Source organism: Podarcis filfolensis (genome assembly GCF_964270895.1).
Source record: "Podarcis filfolensis genome assembly, chromosome: 7".
Lineage (NCBI taxonomy): Eukaryota > Metazoa > Chordata > Lepidosauria > Squamata > Lacertidae > Podarcis > Podarcis filfolensis.
Genome location: NC_139603.1, coordinates 5619572 through 5641991, shown reverse-complemented (window position 1 = coordinate 5641991; position 22420 = coordinate 5619572).

The following is a 22420-nucleotide window of genomic DNA, read 5'->3' as shown; positions in this document are numbered from 1 at the left end:
GTGATCGGCAATAGAATCTGGAGACCACAGGCGCCGGGTCCTGCTCCACTTTGTGGGTGCCCGGCCCGAGCCTGTGATGTCATGAACATGGCGCATGTGTGATGTCACGCAGCAGGAGGAGGCCCATTACAGCCTCTGGAAGCTTCAGTGGGGCACGTTGTGGTTGCAGGAAGGTCTGACAGGGCCCATCAGACCCACCTGTGGCCACAGCAGGCCCCATTGGGCCTTCCGGAGGCCACAACGAGCCTCCAGAGGGTAAGGAAGCATGCGGGGGGGCGTGTAGTGGTGGCACACAGAGCCACTCCAGGCCCCCCTTTCCCCAGCTGGGCAGTGCACCTGGCCAGGTTGGGCACAGCGGGCTCCCTCAGGACCACTTGGTGGGAACATACGCTCCACCACTGGGTGTGCTGACATGGGGAACGCATGCCCCTGCGGCATGCACGGCTTGGCCCAAAAAACTGTGGGGGCCCTGCCCCTTCCTGGGGAATGTTGTGGGGGCTGGAGCACCCACAGCCCCACACACTCGGCACCTATGTGGGAGGCTCTACTATAGATACTTTGCAGAGGGCAGTCCTCTGTTTGAAGGAGTCCTATATTTGCAGGGAAGGATCTCCAATTCACCCAGTTTAGAAACGAAGAGCCATAAGAAAGGAGAGGGCCGGGGGTGCGCGCCTTGAGCTTGCCTGTTGACAGCAGACTGACCAGGTCAGCTAATCTCAGCCTTTCCCACTATTGTAAGTTGCATTATATTGTTATTTGGATTAAAATAATTGAGTTGGATCTAGAGTGAACACTGCACTTAACTGAACACTGAAATCAGTATGGTAGGTTAGTTATGAAAACCTCCTGATTTCCGTGGGAATGAACCTCAGCTAGTCTAGATCTGGTCCACTTTTTCTAAATTTGGATATATCTATTAATTAACATATGCAAATTTTATGCAAACCTGTGGCCTCTTTTGGGGGGGGAGGGGGGACAATTTCCTCTTTTTTGGTGATATTGTTTTTATTCTTGTTTTTATTATTGCTTGTAAGCCGCTCTGAGCCCAGCCTTGGCTGGGGAGGGCGGGGTATAAATAAAAAATTATTTTATTATTATTATTATTATTATTATTATTATTATTATTATTATTATATGTAAGCAGCCTATCCTAGCTGGTGGAAACTGCAACTGCTACACTAAACTGCATGCATTTCAAGCCACAGAAGGTAAAGACAGAATCTAAATAAAAATAAAATGAAAAGCTATGTAAAAACTGGTTTAAGTACATACATAATCTATATACATGTCCCACCTTTTCCTCTAAGGAGCTCAAGGTGGCATACATTGTTCTCCCCCTTCTCATTTAATCCCCCACAACAACCCTGAGAGACAGTGACTGGACTAAGGTCGCCCAGTAAGCCTCATGGCCAAGTGGGGATTTGACCCTAGTTTCTACACTGACTCCTATTTGTGCATCTGAGGTCTGTGTCCAGTCAACGTAGGTAATCTGACATGAAGAAATTACTAAAGTTTCTCAAAACCAATAGAGACATTCAAAATCTTCCCTCAAAGTCTTGGGAGGAACAATGGTGTGGAGGACGGATTCTCAATAGTACAGTTGTCTAACAGCTTTATATCAATTCTGGAAATTGTGCTGCAAGAGAAAAGGAACCCTACTCCTAATCCTTTGTTGGAAAATCCAGTATTGAACTGAACTGTGTACCACAATATGGAGAGGAAGACGAGGCAGCATTTATTTTCTGCAATGAGAGGTAGTTTGGCAAAACCCTGCTTGGAAGCAAAAGCTCTTTCTCTTTCTACAAGTATTGCCAACTATAGATGTGTGGCAGCTTACTGTGTGAAGAAAGGTATTCTGCGCATGCTCAGGGGCATCCTTTTTTAATGTGTTTCACCATAGAGGCGCAGTGACAGTGACACCCCATCTGAATCCCTAGAAATCAGTATCAAAAGTTCAGGCCGGGTGTCATTCCTATATTTATCCTAATCAGTGCTTCAAGAGCTGAAGCCTCCATGCAGAACTACAGTTCCCAGGATTCCCTGAGGAGAACAGCTGTTAAACCAGTTCATGTCTACATTCCACGAGACACAGCCACGGGCTCCCAGCTACAATTTCTCTGATTATGTCAGCACACTTTTCAGCTGCTGTGATGTTGGCAGCTGCTTCCAGGTGGCTGCGTGTGTATCTGTGCGTGGCTGAGGTCCTGCTTTATACCCTCCATCCGAACGCAACCCTGCGGACAGCTGAGTGGACAGGATCGGGTTTTGAGGCTTGACAGTTCCGTTCCCTTTTCTAGTGTCGGGAAATGCAGAACTGGGTGGAAGGATGGGAGCTTGTGTGGCACAGGAGAAACTGGGGGAGAGGGGTAGTTGGTAGGCCACTCCTAATATCCTCAGGCGCCATGAATTTTACAGGGCTGGGGATCCCACACTAATTTCTTTTTGTTAGTCCCATGAAAATTATTGTCAGTGAAATGGGCCCAGGCAGGGAGTGCTTCTGCCACTTAAGCTGTTTCCAGCTCACTTCTGAAGCCCTCTTGATAAACATTTATAAACATTTGTAGTATTTTAAATTTCCACTCAATAATTGATGATGAGTTATTTTATATACTTTAAAGTGGATAATAATGTAAAATTCATAAGCAAGGGAAGCTGGGAATGGCAGGCAGATTTGGCAGGGGTGGGGAAGCAATGCCTGCCGCACGGTACAAACAAGAGGATGATGGAAGCATGAAAGCAAAAAACAGGGGTGTCAGCTCTAGTGCTTGCATGATAAAAGGATCAGCACTCACCTGTACGACAACAGGATTTGTGTGCTACTGACAGTGTGCCCAAGCTGGTATGAGAGGCAGAGAGGTAGCAAGGGAGGGGGGAAGAGGGAGGAAGGGAGACGGCGAACGAGGAAGTGGAGCTGTGCAATGAACATGCATATGGCAAGGGTGTGTGTGCGCTTGTGTGTGAGAAACAGGACAAAGAGTCGACAGAAGGAAGGACAGACGAATGCATGTAAAAGGAGAAGTGTGGCAGCAGGTGAGAAACATATTAAAACAAATGGAAATTTCACAAGTGTGCATCAGGGCAGCACCTGACTGTTAAAATTCCTAACACTCTTGGAGGAGTGATAGCCAGTCTTCCTGTGGCCAGAATATCTCTGTATTCTGCACCCAGATAAGATGGAATACGAGGCATGATTGGTCAAACAATTCAAGCTATGGCAACATGAGCATGTACTAATGCAATTATCGTTTTCCTTTGTGAGGACTACCATTGTCAGATGAAATACTATCACAAAGCTTTCTTCCTGTACTGCTTAATGACATCTGTGCATGGCCTGGTTATATGGTCATTTGACCATCTAATCATGTAAAACCCTCACTTTCCACACTCACAACATTATTTAATGGTTTTTGTGTAAGACTATGTTTTCTCGACTTCAGTCACCCTTCCTCAATGTTAACATGATGGTAGTGGCATACCTCAGGGACATGGGTGGCACTGTGGGTTAAACCACAGAGCCTAGGACTTGCCGATCAGAAGGTTGGTGGTTCGAATCCCCGCGACAGAGTGAGCTCCCGTTGCTCGGTCCCTGCTCCTGCCAACCTAGCAGTTCAAAAGTACATCAAAGTGCAAGTAGATAAATAGGTACCGCTCTGGTGGGAAGGTAAATGGCGTTTCCATGTGCTGCTCTGGTTCATCAGAAGCGGTTTAGTCATGCTGGCCACATGACCCAGAAGCTGCACGCCAGTTCCCTTGGCCAGTAAAGAGAGATGAGCGCTGCAACCCCAGAGTCGTCCTCAACTGGACCTAACGATCAGGGGTCCCTTTACCTTTACTGGCGTACCTCACAGGGTTGTTGTCACTATTATAGGGATAATGTATCTGAACAGCCCAGAAGAGCACTAAAAAATGCTAGGCAGTGGGTGCTGTGTGGTGATGGAAAGAAGGTTGGGTGCTAATAGCACCCCAGGATCTATGGGGGCCCTTCGGAGTGTACATGTGACTAACAGCGAACTGCCATTGTATAGCACCCCAACCTATTCCAGTACATTCCTATGGCTTTAGCCAAGGCTCACTGTCTCCACCCAAACCTCTGCATTTTAATACCCATTTAGCATGCCAAGCTTTTTGTAGAGTTTTATCTCAGGGCTTGCAAGGCAATGTATTCCTCTTTCTGTTCGGAACGACAAGCATTTAACCATTGATTTGGCCTACAGACCAGAGTACAGTATCACAGCCTCGGTCAATTCTTTCCTCTGGCCATTTGAAAGGTGGCCCCCAAAAACTATTACCCTGCCCAACCACAGTAAGCAATCAATTACCCTTGGATTAATGCATGCTAATGGCCATCCATATATTCAGGGGATTCTTTGGCCTGAATTTGTTTTGAAGGAATCAGTGCATTTCAGTGGCCGTCGACCATCATGCATTTTCGTATTGACCTGAAGGGAAGGACGGGAGGAAAATGTGTCTGTATGGCACAGGTGGGTGGGAGAAAACCCAAGGAAAATAAGGATGAGTGCCGTAGGACTCAGAGCCAGGCAGCAGGAGGGGGCAGGAAATGAGCGATAGTAAATAGACATGGAGAAATTAAGTATAGGGTAGAAGGCTGGGGGCACAAGAAACTTGTGGGGTGAGTAGGAGAGATGAACTGGATTCCTGGTGGGGGGGATGTGAAGGAAGACTGAAACAAGAGCCTGCGAGAGCTGGGGGAGCTGTGGGGGAAGGGAGAAGATGCAGGTCTGCTTGCCAAGAAAAGACGGAAGGCAAGGGGGAAAACCATTACAAAGGAGAGGGGGATGAAAGAGACGAGGCTTCTGGAGAAAGCATGTGTGAGAGGGAGATAAAGTGAGAGGCGGGGGTGCGGGGGGGGGGAGGAGAGACAGACAGACAGATGGAGAGAAGCAGCAAGAGGTGGGGGGAGGAATGGGGGGCCAAGCAGAAAGGAGAAAGAGGAGAGTTGGAGGAGCCGTTTAACGGAGAGGAGGAGGAGATGCTTCATCCTGGGGGGGGGGCAAAGGGGGGAGAGAGAGGCGAAGGCTGATCGGAGACAGCAGGAAGGTGGCTGCCTTATGGGTCCCTCCAGTCTGCTAGCCATGCCTGCCCACAGCTACACCTTCCCTCACAAAGCGGGGAGAAAGTTGGAAGAGTGCCAGGGAGCCCTGCCATTTTATCTCTTTCGTTCTTTATTTCATATATTTCTACACTGCGAAATGCAAAATTAAATAAAATAGCAATAAATTACCAGTGGGCAGTATCAAACTCCCACGTCCTGTCAGCACAAGCCTTCCTCCCACCCCCTCTTTGCCTGGGGGCTGTGCAAGACCTCTTGGTCCTGTGATTCTGGAAACAGAATTACTCCTTAAGCTACTACCTGAATGACCCGGCCTCGCCTTGTCCTCTCAATGCCCCTTCTCAACAGCTTTGTGGTCCCTTGTTCCTGAGAGTCTCTTGGAAGGTAGTGCTTTACAGGTTTTTACTCTGCTTTGGCTGCTCTTGGGTCGTGGCGTCTGCATGGCCTTGGCCTTGAGGCAGCAGATGCTGGTATCACAAAGCCCTTTGCCAGGTGCTTGTTCACATGCTCTGGGTTGCCTCAGGATTTCTGTGCCCTGGGCGTCAGCGCCAAAGGTGTGCGTGCTTGCTGTGCAGGATTTGAGAGTTCCGGCTTCACTGACACTACAGTTAAGTGTGTGCAAGTGCTCATCCCATGACCAAAACCTCTTCCCACTTCTGAAAGGTGACCTCTTTCCCTTGAAAGTGCTGCTTTACTGAAATAAAGCATACCCTCTGGTATGTCACATACAAAACTGTGGGAATGTTCAGGGAGGCAGGAGAGGATATATTGTTTATTAATATCCTTCCTAACTTGCATTAGCGAGTTCCTTTACTTAGCAGAGTGCATTCCCCTTTACGCAGCAGAAAACTAGTTGCAAACTCATGTGAGTTTCTTAAGACAATGCACAATTCAATCTGGCTTGTCCAGATTGAAATGTGTTCTAATATTTTTCTGGTAAGACCCCTTGAATCCCTTTATTCTTTTAGAATAAAGACACCACAATCTTATTCAAAGTCAATAAAATAAGTTTACTCACATCAGTTCACAGTTGGATTTCTGAAGGCAGACTTAGTTACAAATATGTACATGTGGATCTACCCCATATGGGGGAATTATCCCAGTGCTTCTGCTGAGAGCTAGCAGAGCAGTCCTAGCTAAAAGTTGGTCAAACGAAAAAGGAAGTCAAAAAAGAGGGACGTGTGCTCATCCTTTTGCTACCTGGACAGGTTAGGTCACGCCCACCTTCTATCACATGCAAAAGGAAGGATGTTCCAGGCCAGGAGGAACAGGAAGGTTTGACTGGCTGGACCAAACATTCCCTTGCATGTTCACTCTAGCAAAACAAGGAATGTTGTACTTGATTGCTCTCAATTGATTACATCCCACATAAACATCGTTTGGATCCAGCACCTGCCTCCAGAGGGCAAGGCACAGCTGAGAAATCCCTGCCCCTCTATTGGACAAGGAATGCTATCTCTTGCACTGAGCTTGATTTCTGTGAAGAAGTATCACAGGTCATGGGGCTTCTTGCCCCCAGAGTCGATTCACCAGCATGTTGCATTTCCTGTCCTTTCTTCTGCTGTGGTTTCACTTTCTGCTGCCTCAGCTCTTTCTTCAGCCTTCCCACTTGTCCTGGCAGCTTTGCAACCTCATCACAGTTTGTGTAGCAGGTAGGTTTGCACACACATGTCATGTTCCTAAGGCATTCCACATACTTTTGGCTATATCCTCCTTCCTTGTGTGAATGAACTGGTCATCTTCCACAAGCAGGCTGACCACTCTCTTTGCTTGCCTGGTCTCTTTGTCCCAATTTTCAGAGGTGGCAGCAGCTCTGTCTGTGATCAGCCCTTCCCAGACGTCATCCTAGGAGTACAGCATTTCTACTTTGAACTTTCACAGCTGGTGGTGCCCATTGTTCAGCTTTGCTATTCCCAGTGTAAAGTCTGAGCTTCTGGTCATTGGCTTTGCTCTGGCCTTCTCGCCTGCTCTCTCCGAGTCACAGCCAACAGCCAACAGTAGTGGTGTTTCTGGGCCCATAACCTGTTGGCAGAATCACTTAAAACAACACAGAGTCCACAGAAAAAAGAAACTGATAATACTTTACTGGGTAAACTGCACAAAAACAGTATACAATATGAGGCAAAATAAACAAAGAAGTTTTGTCTTTCTTAGTAGTTCTGTCCTAGTCCATAGCAGGGAGACATTCCACTAAAATATACAAGAGAAAACTCAAGGATCATGCTTCTCTGATTGGTTGCTGGGCAACACCTCTCCCACCTCTTCGTTAGCTGACTAACTTTAAACAGAATTAACCCATAGGTTTCTAATTGAATCATTCCTGCTGTTGTGCTTCCAACAAGGGGAAGCTGCAGAACATATTTGGGGGGCACATGGCCGGGGGGGGCACCAGGAAAGTGCTATTGTGCAAGCAGAAGTCCTTGTGCTGACTTTAAGGTGATTGGAAAATTGGAGAGAGGTATGGTCCATAACTATCTGGACTTTCCACCCAACCATATACCATGTCCCGCAAATGCCATGATCTCATGCAATTTTTGCGCTGAGATCTTGCCCAGAAAAAAGCATCCCCCCCCAAAAAAAGTACTTTTTCGAGGCTGTGATTTCATACGGCACCACAAAATGCATGTTTTTAGGTGCCGCACAAGTATGCCTCCTCCCCAAAGTGCATCTTTTGGACTCCGTGTTCGTGCATGGGTCACGTGATTGGCATGGGAGCATGGGCAGGAAGATGCTCATCCCAGTTTTGGTACTTAGTACTCAATATGTTATCCTCTCCCTCCCCACAGAGTTCACCATACCAGCCACAGGCAAAGCCACAACATTTGCTCTGTCTGCTTTTTTCTGTGCTTGTGTGAGAGCTTGAATCGTGTTAAAAATAACCTTAAAGGGGCCTTTTTTTCCCAGACTGGATGCTGCTGTTTTCTGTTAGGGAATGAATGGTGCTCATGGGGAACTGATCACCTGGATAATTTGTGGGAGCACAGCTCATAGTTCTGCCCAGCAACACTCAATCTACTTTCCACAACTCACCATTCCACACCCTATGACTCAATCCATTTTGTAATGGCATCCAAAAATGTGGCTTCTGCTTAAGGGTTAACAATGCAAACGACTAGTCCACTCTATACTTCATAAGGCAGCAACTGATTTCCAACAGTAGCCGTTTTCCAACAGTAGCTAGCCAGATACTCGGGGGAAGATTAGAGCAGCACAAGATGCTGAGAGCTGCCTCCTGTTCTTTATCCCTAGCATCTGGTAATCAGTGGCAGACCGCTGCCTTTGCAAATGTCGGTTCAAGCCCTGGTTAGTGCTGCGCTGAATTTTCAAATACTACAGTCTCCACCACAAAAGTTACTGTTTCAGGGAGTACAAACATGTTTTAAGTACCTCCTTTGCTTTTTACCCTTTTGCACATTTTTCATATCTGTTCAGAGGCAGTTCCTGAAAACCTGCTGCTGCTTTGCAGGAGAAAGAAGGATCACATCCCACTTGCCCAGCAAATGGATTGGCTCTCCTTATCTTAGCTTGCAATGCTCTGCTTTGCTGGCAGTTTCATTGCCTGACAGCGCTGCCTAGCACAGAGCGGAACAGGGATGGAGATGTGTTTTTGGATACATACCCAAATATGTATCCCATTGAAAGTAACGGAGTTGCATTCCCCTCCGTCTTTTTAATTATTTTTATACGTATGTCAATATCGTTTGAAACATGACAGCCCACCCTTCATTTCCAAACAATGGACTGGGAAACTGGACACCAGTGGGGCATGCTGGGACATCTTCCCTTACCTGAGTTCTAAGGCCAGATTGCCTAGCTCTCCATTCTTGTATGTTGCAGTAACGCAAATATTGGCTAAACAAAAGAGTCAACCTGGTCAAGCCCCTTCGCAGGTAAATCTAATCAACAGCCAAGAAGTGAAATGTCCTCTTGCAAAGAGATAATCCACCTATAATGTAAGCATGCTCTTGGGCAAACAAGACAATACCTTTCTTTTCAAAAACACCCCAGTCCTGCAAAACCAGGGATCAGGACAATCCTAACAAAATTGTTTAAGAAAAAGTGTTTGGATTTGATATCCTGCTTTATCACTACCCGAAGGAGTCTCAAAGCGGCTAACATTATCCTTTCCCTTCCTCCCCCACAACGAACACTCTGTGAGGTGAGTGGGGCTGAGAGACTTCAAAGAAGTGTGACTGGCCCAAGGTCACCCAGCAGCTGCATGTGGAGGAGCGGGGAAGCGAACCCGGTTCCCCAGATTACAAGTCTACTGCTCTTAACCACTACACCACACTGGCTTTAATGGGCTAATGTGGAGGAAACCACCTTCGTCCAGAAAAGAAGTCTGAATGGACTGAGGCAGAGAAACCCTCTGTGACAATGCAATCTTATGAGACCAGGCTTATAGAAAACAAGGACAACTGGCTCTCTCTGCCGGATTCTTCCCACAAACACCTCCCACAGCATTTTCTTCACAAGGACACTGTGCCGGGAAGTTCTGTGGTAAGGGTCTTCTATTGCCTTGCCTTGCCTCTCGTCATGACCCAGTCAAAGCAACGGAATGACAGGGCTTGTGACTCTTAGGATCTGAAAGCCACACTTAAGGCCTAGAATTCCTAGCCCAAACTGCTTGTTTCGGACATGAACATAGGCACACGTATGACTTTGCTACCAGTTAACAGCTACAGGAGTTCTTCTCTAGACACTGACTACGTGACTTTTAATTCCTGCTCTGTCTTCTAGAGCAGTGGTTCCCAACTAGCTAAGTGTTACGGACCACTTGTTTTTCAAAAGCCAAGTCATGGACCCCTTACTGTGGAAAATGTTGATATGTCTGTGGTAGTTTTTGTTATGTGGATGGTGCCACCATGCCCTCCAACATGTCACAGCACAACTTCTGGGCCATGACATGAGTCATGTGACTCACACAAGAGCATCCTCTCCCCAAACAGGATGTCCAGGACAGTTGACGGGTATGTGTTACCGACCCCCTGGGTGAGTTATGCAGAGCCCCTGGGGTCCTTGGACCACAAATTGGGAACCACTATTCTAGAGTGTTTCTGTCAAAAGGGCATTCTCCAGCCACTTTCTCTCCATTGCATTAGTATAATACATTCTTTTCTCTTTTAATGAGTTCTTTTAGTCTTCAGGGTTGTGAATGGATTAGGGTATTAGGTTGAATGCACCCTTGAATTCATGCTTATAGACTGCATCACATTAATTATCTTTAATTAAATTCCTTTTTCTCACCCCGCTGTAATAAATAAATACTTTGCTATTTCAAACTGATTTCTTGCGGTCTGTGTGGATTCCTGAATCCCAAACCCCCTTTAGACGCATGCCTAGGGCTCCTTGTAGTTGACCTGGTTAAAAGAGTCGCCCTTTCACAAACATGTTTAAGGATCACATGTGAAGTGCACATACCTATGTGTTCCCAGAGACGTGCATATCTTGTTGCACACCACCTCAAGACAAGGGAGGTAGTACAGAAAAGTTTTGATTAATACATAAATGTGGGTGCACATTCTGCCCCCAATTGGTCATGCACATATATGTGCATTATGCCTGGGCTGGTTCTTGATGTGGGGTGCTGGCAGGGAGTGAAACCACCAGCGCAGTGTGGCAAGGCAAGGAGTGCTGCCCTGCCTTCCTCATCTTAGGAGAAATGTTCCTTTCTTCCTTCAACACTCACTCAGTGTGAATTCACCTTTTTGTTGGCGTGCAAAGGAGTGCAAAAATCACAAAAAGGAGGACCAAAAAAACCTTTTCGTGAGGCGCATCCCCTAATTTCAGAGCAGCTGTGTTTTCGTCCTCCTCTTTACAAGTTTCTTATGCTTGTAGCCATCATAGCATTCTTGCACAATCCATTGGAAAGAAGAAATAATTTATTTTGTCTACCATGAACTTACTGCCAATCATTTTTTGACTTGATATTCAACTGTTTTGGTAAAAAGGTAAGCTTCCACTTTCAAATTGTCCATAATATTATAAATCCATAATGCTCATTTTTTATTTATTTTTCTTCTCACTTAGAAATCCTTTCTGCAGCGGAAATGTTCCCTTCCGCTGATAATTTCAGATGCCCTTTCTGTGTCTTCTTCAGCTTTGCTATATTTTGCTAAGGCAGAGCCGGCAGAAGCGTGCGTGGTATTCTAAATGTGGATGCCACATATATTTACACAAGGGCATTGTCCTAATTGCTTTCTTATGATGATGATAATCTCTTCCTTAATAATTCCCATTATAGAATTTTCCTTCTTTCAGTAGTGCAGTCACTGAACTGACATGTTCCTGTAAGCTTCTGTATGACCCCAATATTTCACAGCCAGCTGGCCCCCAACTTCAGCAACATGTATAGGTCAAGGTTTTGAGAGGCAGGAATTATGCCTCTTTAACACTTTGCTCTTACCTTGAAACTCAACTTCTGTTTTGTTGCTCATTCACCAAATTTAGAAAGATTATTTATTGGTTGTTAACACACAGCAAGCTTTTTTATTTATAATTATAATTTTATTGCAGGTTTTTCAGTAATGGTAAAATGCCCCCATGATATTCACCAACCTAGTGCATTCACACACACACCCTCCAAACACAATAGACAGCCAGAAAGAGACCACAAAAGCCTCCCTTGCACACACACACACACACACACACACACACACACACACCATGGTGCTGAATTTAAGAAGTCTCCATGGCGAATTCAGGTGCGCACTAACGGCCCCTCCAGGCTGCCACTATCTTGTAGGAGAGATTCAAGCACAGACCGGAACTTTAAGTTTCTGAATTTAAAGTGGATTAAAGGGATCTGTCACATTATCACAACAAATCCAGTTTTAAAAACATGCTCACACATCATGGACTTTTTTTAGGGTTCAGAAAGTGGCTGGATTGGAAACTGTGAGATGAATGGATAACAAACAGGAAGAATTGCAAACACCCTGCATGCAAATCAGGATGAAAGCAGGGCAAATGCTTCTTGAGTAACTGCCGCACAAACAAAGCAGAACGAATGCTCAATAAAAAGACTGGCTGTAATCTAACCTCCAAGTAAACTCTGTGCAATCAAATAAGGAAGAATGGTCAATAAATTGCTTTCTGGAGGGGCCGTAAAAGACGGGTTCAGACCTTGCTGATGGAACAATGACTCCTGCTCAATGCCCACAATGGCTGTTCTTCTGAAAGGAAGAACAGCCCTCTGTGAGCAAGAGGAAACAGTACTGAAATATACTCGGAGTCAAGTGTGAATCTCATGCTCTTTATTCAGCTCATAGTAGCGATGAATGAAACCTTCCCCAAAACGTCTAGCTATATATACATTATTTACACAATGGGCCCCGCGTGATTGGCTAATTCCGGGCTGCTCCTGTAGGCCAATCAGGTTGCGGATTCACCTCCTCCAGAAGCCTGATTGGCTGCTCCTGCAAGCCAATCAGGTTGCTGAGTCACTTCCACCTGGAGCTGGATTGGGTGGCTCCTGCGGACCAATCAGACTGCTGCATTCTGGATCCTATTGTTCTAGGATTCAGCTCAATACATAACAAGTACCTACAACAGCAAAGTCAGAGCAGGCCCATGAGTTTCATGGGGAAGGGCAATGAAAACAGAAAAAAATCAAACCCCGAAGTTTCAGCATTTTAAACCACACAGGAAGCCTCATAGAATCATAGAGTTGGAAGAGACCACAAGGGCCATCGAGTCCAACCCCCTGCCAAGCAGGAAACACCATCAGAGCACTCCTGACATATGGTTGTCAAGCCTCTGCTTAAAGACCTCCAAAGAAGGAGACTCCACCACACTCCTTGGCAGCAAATTCCACTGTCGAACAGCTCTTACTGTCAGGAAGTTCTTCCTAATGTTTAGGTGGAATCTTCTTTCTTGTAGTTTGGATCCATTGCTCCGTGTCCGCTTCTCTGGAGCAGCAGAAAACAACCTTTCTCCCTCCTCTATGTGACAGCCTTTTATATATTTGAACATGGCTATCATATCACCCCTTAATCTCCTCTTCTCCAGGCTAAACATGCCCAGCTCCCTTAGCCGTTCCTCATAAGGCATTGTTTCCAGGCCTTTGACCATTTTGGTTGCCCTCCTCTGGACACGTTCTAGTTTGTCAGTGTCCTCCATGAGTAGGAAAGGCTCCCTGCTTCTGCCCTCTGCCCTGAAACTCAAGCAGGGCTCCAGACTGTATACAGATGATGCCCCAGAAGGAGCAGCGCTTGGCAGCATGCGCCACTCATCCTTGGAGACTGGATGCCCAAGCAGGGATCAGCAAGAGCTCAAGCGTTTAAAAAGATGACCCAGTGTTGATGGTGAGAATAAAAGCAGGGTAGCCTTAGCTTTCCCCTACACCTGAGCAATGTGTGCCTAGGGCACAGGAATGTGGATCACGTCAGAGAGGGTGGCACTCATTTGAGAAGCTGGGCTAGAATTGTGGGTAGGAATCCCCACATTAAGTTTCTTAAATTCTAGGTCCTGCCCACTTTACAAACACCAGCACTTCCCCAACTGCTGGTCTTGCATCCTCAGGTCACTGACAAATGGCCCAGTTCTGCACTTATCCAACAGTGCAAAACTGCCACAACCATTGCCGAGGATTTGACTTGAGGGCCAGCGAGGAGGAGTTGCTGTGCTCTATAGAGATTCTCTCCCTCTCTTGGCTTTCTGTCCAATTAGGGGGGTGGGATCTAGAGTGTGTCTTCCTGGCGTTGGACAACCAGGACAAATTTGGGATTCTGCTGGTTTGTTGGCCGCCTCACTGCCCAGAATCAGAAAAATCTTTATTTGCATCAGCCATAGCTGACAGAGCTGGTTTCAGAGGCGGTGTTGAGGACTCCCAGACTGCTGGTTCTAGGAAACTTCAACATCCATGCCAAAGAGACTAGCTCTGGGGTGGTTCTGGACTTCATGGCTGCCATGATGTCCATGGGGTTGTCCCAACATGTTACTGGCCCAAAGCATGTGGCAGGCTCTGGACCTCATTTTCTCAACTGGGCAGGTAGAGGGTAACTTGAAAGTGGGGGACATTGACATCAGTTCCTTGCCACGGTCAGAATAGAAATACTTTTGTCTGGCAGCTAAAGATATGCAACAAAGGTGCCATGCAAACCTCTCTAGGGAGAACATTCCACAAGTGGGGAGCTACTGCAGGAAATGTTTGTTCTCATCTTGCCACCCTCCAGACCTCTCGCTGAGGAGACACATGAGGAAGGGCTCCCGATGATGATCTGGTAGAGGCGGTCCTTCAGGTATTGCAGTCTGGAGCCATCTTAAGGCTTCATAGGTCAAAACCAGCACTTGGAATTGAGCCCAAAAACACACTGGCAGCCCATGCAGCCAGACCAGAATTAGTGTAATATACGTAAAACCGTCTTGCCCCAGGCTTCTGAGGAAGTGGACCAAAGCTTATGCCAAAATACAGTGGTACCTCGGGTTAAGTACTTAATTCGTTCCGGAGGTCCGTTCTTAACCTGAAACTGTTCTTAACCTGAAGCACCACTTTGGCTAATGGGGCCTCCTGCTGCCGCCGCACCGCCGGAGCATGATTTCTGTTCTCATCCTGAAGCAAAGTTCTTAACCCGAGGTACTATTGCTGGGTTAGAGGAGTCTGTAACTTGAAGCGTATGTAACCTGAGGTACCACTGTAATGTTAGACTTTAGGATGCCACAGGACTCATTGTTGTTGCTGTTTGCTGCAACAGACTAGCTGCATTACCCCTCCAGAAATTCTTCCTCTTTCAACTTCCTCCCCCCCTCCTCTTAAGAAGAGCCCCCACCAGTTAAAAGACCCATGGGCTAAACTACTGTTACATTCTTTCTTTGTGTGTGCTGACCTCTTGGGGAAAGCACTGCATATGAGGGGGTTGGGGAGGCTTAATCCAATCTGGTACAGATCAAACTGAGTTCCTTTTCTGTTGATGTCTGCAAAGAAAATGAGTGTAGTGGGGAACCCCAGAGACACCCACCCCCAGACAGCACAAAAGATACCTCTCTTTTTTTAGTGTAACTTGGCCACTCTTGCAACTTAGCACTACGGAACAATGTCAGCTGTAGGGAAAGCTATGCTCAGTCTTGCTTTATGCCCCTTTATGTCACCCACAGACGATTCCAAACTGGCTTTGTGTCCGTCACAAGCACACACCGATATGTGCGCACTGGAACAGAATTCTGGTGTGCCACCCCAGCAGACCTCATGCTGTTCCTGCAATAATAATGTCAAGCAGAGCCATCCTCTCAGCCCCTCAGCAGGAGATGCTACTGTCACGCAGGAGTACAAGCAAGAGGTGAAACAGAACCTGTGCTTTGTCATAGGTCCTGCCAGCACCATAACCCTTTGTGGAATCTGGGAGTCGGCTGATCCTCTGCTATATTGTGGAGTGACCTGATTTGACAAGCCTGTGCTTTTCTGTGTCTCGCAATCAAATGCTCAGAGGACTGTGGGACAAGATAAGGCGAGGGGGGAGCGGTTTACAAAGGCAGCCGATATCTAGGCTGAGCCTTCCAGAAACAGCCCCCCCCCCTAAAATACCCGGCTGTGTTGCTGTGATCATAGTCATTATGCCTGGAAAGCGGCAAGGGGGACGCCCCAGAGGCCCCTCTATGCTGGGGGAGCTCAGGTGTAAATGGCTGTTACTGGAAGCAGAAACCCCAGATAACGAACAGGGAAAGCACTTGAGTTCTACAGTAAAAGGCAGGGATGGTTAATTACACCACGGATGCAAGCGCCTTCCCTTCCATTTCAGCCTGACAGCTGGCTTCTCCTATGAAGCCGGATGTGAGTGCATTTTTTTTCCTGCAGATTTGAGAACAACTGTGCTAATAAAAGTGGAAGCATCCTTCACACTAGAGAATGAAAAATTAATTTTGCTTCTCTCGTTTCTCCCCTCCCCTCCCCTCCTGGCTCTCCTTTCCCAGAATATTTTTTCACAGGCTCCTCTCTGCTTCCCCCCTGGGGATATTTCCATCTGATTACAACCACTTTAAATGAGCACCAGGCTCTTCGACATTATATTGCAAGTTTCCATCACACACTCTCCTCCTCCCTCCCTGCTCTCTCTGCTGCCTGCATGCCCCCCCCTTCCGCCTCCCAGGAGAGGAATTTGATACTTCTCGCACTAAAGAGATTGAGTTAGAATTGCGTTTGATGCCAGTGCTTCTCATGCAGTGATGGCTCAGGCTTCATTTCCACTTATTACTGCAAAAACCTGATGAGGAACCATCCCTCTTGGCCAAGTTGCCAAGGCACTTAGAACAACAAAGTGAAATTTAGCAAGGAGATGACAGCTGCAAAGACAGGGTGGGGTTTGTGAGGGGAGCTTGTCAAAATGTGATAACATCTCCCTTGCGTTTTATATATATATATATATATATATATATATATATATATATATATATCCCCACTTTAAGCAGGATGTTAGCAAGCCAGGGAAACGTGGTAGGTACAGCAACATTACAGTGTGTTGTTGTCCCACTTGGAAGAATCCAACTGTTTGTTCTGCTATTACAAATGCAGAATATCAAACTAACGTCTGCTTTCCTGGAAATCAGGTGCTGCAATGGTTTTGCAAAAGGCGGAGCACTGGCTGCCTGTGGAAACCTGACTTAAATAAGCTGAATTCCAGAGTCTATTATAGCTCAAGATTCAGGTAGGTAGCCATGTTGGTCTGACGTAGTAGAAATATATATATATTTTTAAAAAATTAAATTGTCCAGTAGCACCTTAGAGATCAACTAAGTTTGTTCTTTGTATGAGCTTTTGTGTGCATGCACACTTCTTCAGATACACTGAAACAGAAGTCACCAGACCTTTATATATAGCGAGAGGGTGGAGAGGGGAATTACAGACAGAGAATCTAATAGGAGAACACTTCAATTTCCCAGGACATTCTATACAAGATCTCAAAGTAGCTGTCATATTACAAAAGAATTTAAGAAACAGACTGGAAAGAGAAGTTGCTGAATTACAACTTATTACCAAACTTAAAACCATGGAGAGACCTGGTCTGAATAGAGACATTGGATTCTTATCTCATTATACATGATAAAGCTATTTTTGGCCATCTCATCCCTTGCTTTTTCCTGTAAGACCAACTGCAGTCGTTAACAGTCATCAACAGGTTTACCACACCTATCAGCCAACCACCCATTCCCACCACCCTTCTGAGTAATACCCCTCCCCACCCTCTCACTATATAGAAGGATCTGGCGACTTCTGTTTCAGTGTATCTGAAGAAGTGTGCATGCACACGAAAGCTCATACCAATAACAAACTAAAGTGCTACTGGACATTTTTATTTTATTATATATATATATTATAGCTCAGTTGTGCTACCGGTGAGCATCACCATTTCATGGGTCCTGCAGTTTGGGACAATGGGCTGTAAGTAGAATGCAGCACTGTCAGCATGGATAAGTATCCATGTGGGACCCACGGGGATTATTTTCCATGATTTGCTGCACTTTAAAAAAAATACCTAGTATGGGCAGAGTAAGGATTCTTTTAAAATCCAACCTCTAATCTGAGGGAACTTTATTTTATAAAAGTATGCATTACAGAAATGCTGTAGTTGTGGCAGCACAAGCACTGACTGGAGGACGAAGGCATGGGATGGTTCTGCTCTTTTCTGAAATGGAAAAGAATCAAATGACGAAAGGTCATTAGCAAGGTGTAGGTAGACCCTCTTATCCAAACCTGACTCTTCTTCCTGAGAAGAACTTAAGGGCCTAAGAAAGACTTTCACCCAAAGCTGGAATCCACATTCTGAATATGGCAGAGATGGTGCTCTGCTCTGCTCCTTTCCCTCCTCAACCCAGCCTTAACAGCTTGTTTAGCCTTGTGTGGGAGCATCTTCCATTCTGCAGGGAGAAAAGGCCTTTAGAAACATGCTTTATTGCATTAAAACTAGCAACTGCCTTCAGGAGGGAGGCACATTGCTCTCCCCTGTGGTGTTTTCTCAGTGGAAGCTGGAACCTACCCAACATCAGTGGTAGGAAAAGGATTTTGTCTCCGCCAAAATGTCTCTGGATAACTCAGTTGGTTATAACATGGTGCTGATAACTCCAAGGTCGTGGGTTCAATCCCTGTATAGGACAGCTGCATATTCCTGCATCGCAAGGAGTTGGAGAAGATTATCCTCAGGGTTCCTCTACAGTTCTATGAATCTATGATTTTCCCCATAGGGATATGTGGTGGTGATTATCTTTGCGATAATATAGCACTTGAGGTCGACGACCCCTGACCTAGAAAGGTGAGGTGAGTGACAACTGGAAGGGGTTGTGGCGCACTAACGGAGGTCTTGCCTGTGACTTGTAACTCGGCCAGTGACACTCCTTCATGCAAGTCTGCACTGTGCTTTGAAATCCAAGGAGCCCATTTTAGCTCCTGCCTCCTCCCTGGGCCTGCAGTATTCATCTCCCACAGTGTTCCCTGCCTGCCTAGTGACCCCACCCTGTTTGCTGGCTTCTCGCTTGTCCAGCCACGTGTGGGATGCTGGGAGAAAGAAGGAAGGAACAATTGATCATCCCCATTCACTCAGCTGGCTGCTACCTGGCAACATGCAGAGCTGCCAGGAGGGGGTTTCCAAATGGGGGTGGGTGGCTGCTAAATTGTGCCTGAGGCAAAATGGTAAGGTGTCACCACCACCCGCCTCATTGCCATGCGACCCGAGCAGGTGGGGCACTCTTGGGGGCACCGTCCCCTGGGATTCCGCCGCCTGAGGCAGGCTGCTTCACTTTGCCTCATGGGCAGGGCAGGGTAGACCAGCCAGCCCTGACTTGGCAGGGACCAACCTGGCTAATCCCTAGGTACACCCCTGCTCACCCCCAAAACCCCTTTCCCTTACAGCTTGCCCCCAAATGCCTCCCTCTCCATCCTTCACAGAGAAAGTGTAGCTCTCCTTCATCTACCCAAATGTAGGCTTCCTTCTCACAGCTGCAGGTGGATGAAGGAGAGGACGACTCTCTGCTTTTCATTCCCCTCCCCTACCTCCAGTGGCAGTGGCAGCAGGGCAGGTGTTGGCAGTCAGGCACACTCAGTGGGTAGCATGAAAATGAATTAATGCTAATATAGTATAGAGACAAGCAGGCCATGAAAAAGTCTGGATCAGTTAACTTGCTAGGATAATATGATTGCAACCCCCAAATAAGAAGCCATGCCAGAGCAGCAAAATGAGTCTCAGGTCAGGCTCGAAGCAGTTAACTCTAGCCAGCAGTTGCCACAGAGGTGATTTGATGCAGCAAAATGGGACATTCTGGCCTGCAGCTATGTGGTTCTCACTTGTGGCTGATGCCATTGAATCTGACAAGCAAGCTAAGCAGAGGCTGCTAGATCAATAGCTTCAGAAGAGGCTTCCAAAACAACAACAGCAGCCTGTCCTAAGAACGTCTGGGAGGGAGTGGTAACTATATTCCCTTCCCAATGCAGCAGAAGTGACTCCACTTGTCCAGCAGGGCAGCAGCTCAGGCCCAAACCCAGCACTCTAGCGCAGGGCTCAAAATACCAAGGCACACCCCTGCGGCTTGCGAAACCCTGTCTCTTGACAACGAGAGGTGGCATCATCTCTCGAGTTCTCCAAATCCCGAGTATAATCCAGTCCTTAGGGAAAGGGTTGACAGCCGAGGGTGGTGGCAATCATTAGGGAAGATGTTTAGGGAAGTTTTTAATATTTAATGCTGTATTTTTTTTAACACTCAATTGGGAGCCGCCCAGAGTGGCTGGGGAAACTCAGCCAGATGGGCGGGGAATACATAATACATTATTAGTATTATTAGTAGTAGTATTAGTATTATTATTATTATTACAATAACAAACCCCATGTAAAGCAGGGTGAAGTTCCTTCACATGAGGTATGGAAGGCTATTCAGTTAACAGAGGAGCAGCCTTTCTGCTGCTTTTTTATTCTTTAAAGGGAGAACTGTGACCCCTAAATAGGATGCTTTGGAGATTCAATTAGCACTTCTCTTTGTAAACTAATAAATCTTTAATATAAATATATTTTTAAAAAGTAAAAAAAAAATAGTACTACTCTTCCGTACAAGAGAGATTGAAACCTGTGACTTCAGTAATGCCACTCAACGAGATGGAGTGAGCATCACCCTCGCCTCTTGTCTCAAACGACCACCCTGCCGGTTAATGCCCGACGCGCTTGCCTGGCCTCCCCCAGATCTCCCCGCCTCCTGCCTCCCTTCCTCCCTCCCTCTCTGGAGTTCAGACAATGCCAACTAAAACATCACTTGTGCTTTCTTTCGGGTTGCATGCTTTTTAAGGTGATTTGGGATAACTTGGAACCGAGACAAATGAACCCCTTTCGTTCAATTTATCATTTACCACATGCTGGAAGCCAAAGGTGCCAAAAGTTCCCCAACGAGAAGCTCTGCATTCGGCGCCATTTCGTGCTTCCTTCATCATTTTCAGTTCTCCAGCAAAGCAGCTACGTTTGATGGACCGGGGCGGGAGGGAGGGTTGATTGGCATGGAAACTCTCCAGTCTCCAGCCCAGATACAACGTAGTCAAAATGCGCATCCAATAACCTTTCTCATAGGTCTTCTCCCCCCCCCCCCCAAAAAAATAAACCTCCAATCGCACAATGGCAAGGGGAGGGATGTGTAGGAAAATAAAACAGTTGAGCGATTTGTAGCTCTCCCCCCCTCCGAGTTTAGTTTGCTTCGAGAAGAGGGAGGGAGGGAGAGGGCGCGAGGCTTGGCTGTGTGTGCAGAACACAGTTCCATTTGCATTTAGCATTTCTGTTTTGTAGAATTACAGCCTAGTCTGAGCTCATCTTTATTCTCGGTGGACTCGTAGGTTCCGTTTACCTTTTGAAATACTGGCCATGTGTCTGCCTGCTCATCCTCGCAGCGCCATCCTCCGTCGTACTTGCTAGTCGAAGCTAAGATTTTCTCATGGTGTTCAAATGTCAGTTGCAGGCCATATGTCTGCTCCACCACCTTCCCGTGATACACGCGCGCAATACACACACAGAGAGAGAGGGAGGGGGAGAGAGAGATTCATTCTTGTTGTGAGGGGAAGAGGGCAATTTCGGGGCAGTGTTACAGAAATGCTGGAGCCAATCATTCTCAAGTCTGTTTGGGTTGGAAGTCAGCAGCCACTTAATTTAGATTAGGGTCAGCATTTTAAAAATACTCAATCCATTTGGGTTGGGAGCTAACAACTTAACTCGCAGAAGGGGAGTGTTTGAACAATGCTGGAGAAATGTCACAGATCTGCCCTGCCCCCCGCAACACTTTCCCTCTATATTTATACCTGGAATAATCTCTTCTGAGAGTTCCTCTCTCGCTGCTTTGCGGGTGCCTTTTCTGAAGCCGAGTGTTAACCTATTTCCAGCAGGAGACGGGGAGTTCCTGTGTCAGTGAGAGGCGCCATCTGGCAGGGACACCCAGCCTCAGCCCACCGAGATTGGGTGCCTGTCATCTCTCTTGGTCCAGCACCGCCAGCAGGCTGAGCATAAGATGACAGGAAAGGACCCTACAAAATTGGCACTAGGGGCGTTGCTGAAATGAGAGAGAAAGAAGAACGAGACATTGGCGAGCGCAGGCAGCAGCACCTTGGAGAGCGCATGTGTTCTTCAAGCTGAGGAGGCTGCTCTTGTATCCGTTTACCTCCCACACCAGACCTCCGCCTCTATCCCCAAATTTGCAAAAGACATTTTATGGAGGAACAGGCCGGGGAGGAGATCGAACTATGGCTTTAGGGGACCTCACTGACATGACTGAGTTGTCCCCTCCAAGCCAGTAAGCCTGTACTCTTGATGGAGGGAGAGAGAGGCATAGACACTGAAGAGGCAAATGAACTAAAAGTCATGTTAAACTGTGCATGCTCCAATTGCAGAATTAATTCGAGAAAACCTCCTAGTTCAGACAGAGTGGAGGGCAGGGCAGGTCGAAGAAGAGGGGTGCTAAGGTAACAGAGCAAGAATGCTCTGCATTGCAGGAAGCTGGACTAGATGACTTGAGGAATCCCTTCCACTTCTACAATTCTATGATTCTGTCTTATTGTCTACACAGTGATTGGCTGGCATTCCCTTCTGACTCCTTTATTCAGCTCTGCTTCCTGAATTCTTCCCTGGAGATGTCAGGGTTGGGAGGGGGGACCTAACACCTTCAATGTATAAGCTATATTCTCTCCAGCTGAGCTTAATGCCCTTCCCTTTTTAAATCACCCTTTTACAGCACAAAGCTGGGCTCCCTCTCCCATCCATGTACAAAACTAATCCTTTTTTATTCCTGAGCATATGGCCCTCTTTCATCCATGTTCCTATGTAATCTCCTTCTCTTGTTGCTGTTGTACTGGATGCATCCTGAACCAGATGTTGCCAGCTGGGAGCAGGTGCAGATCTGCTG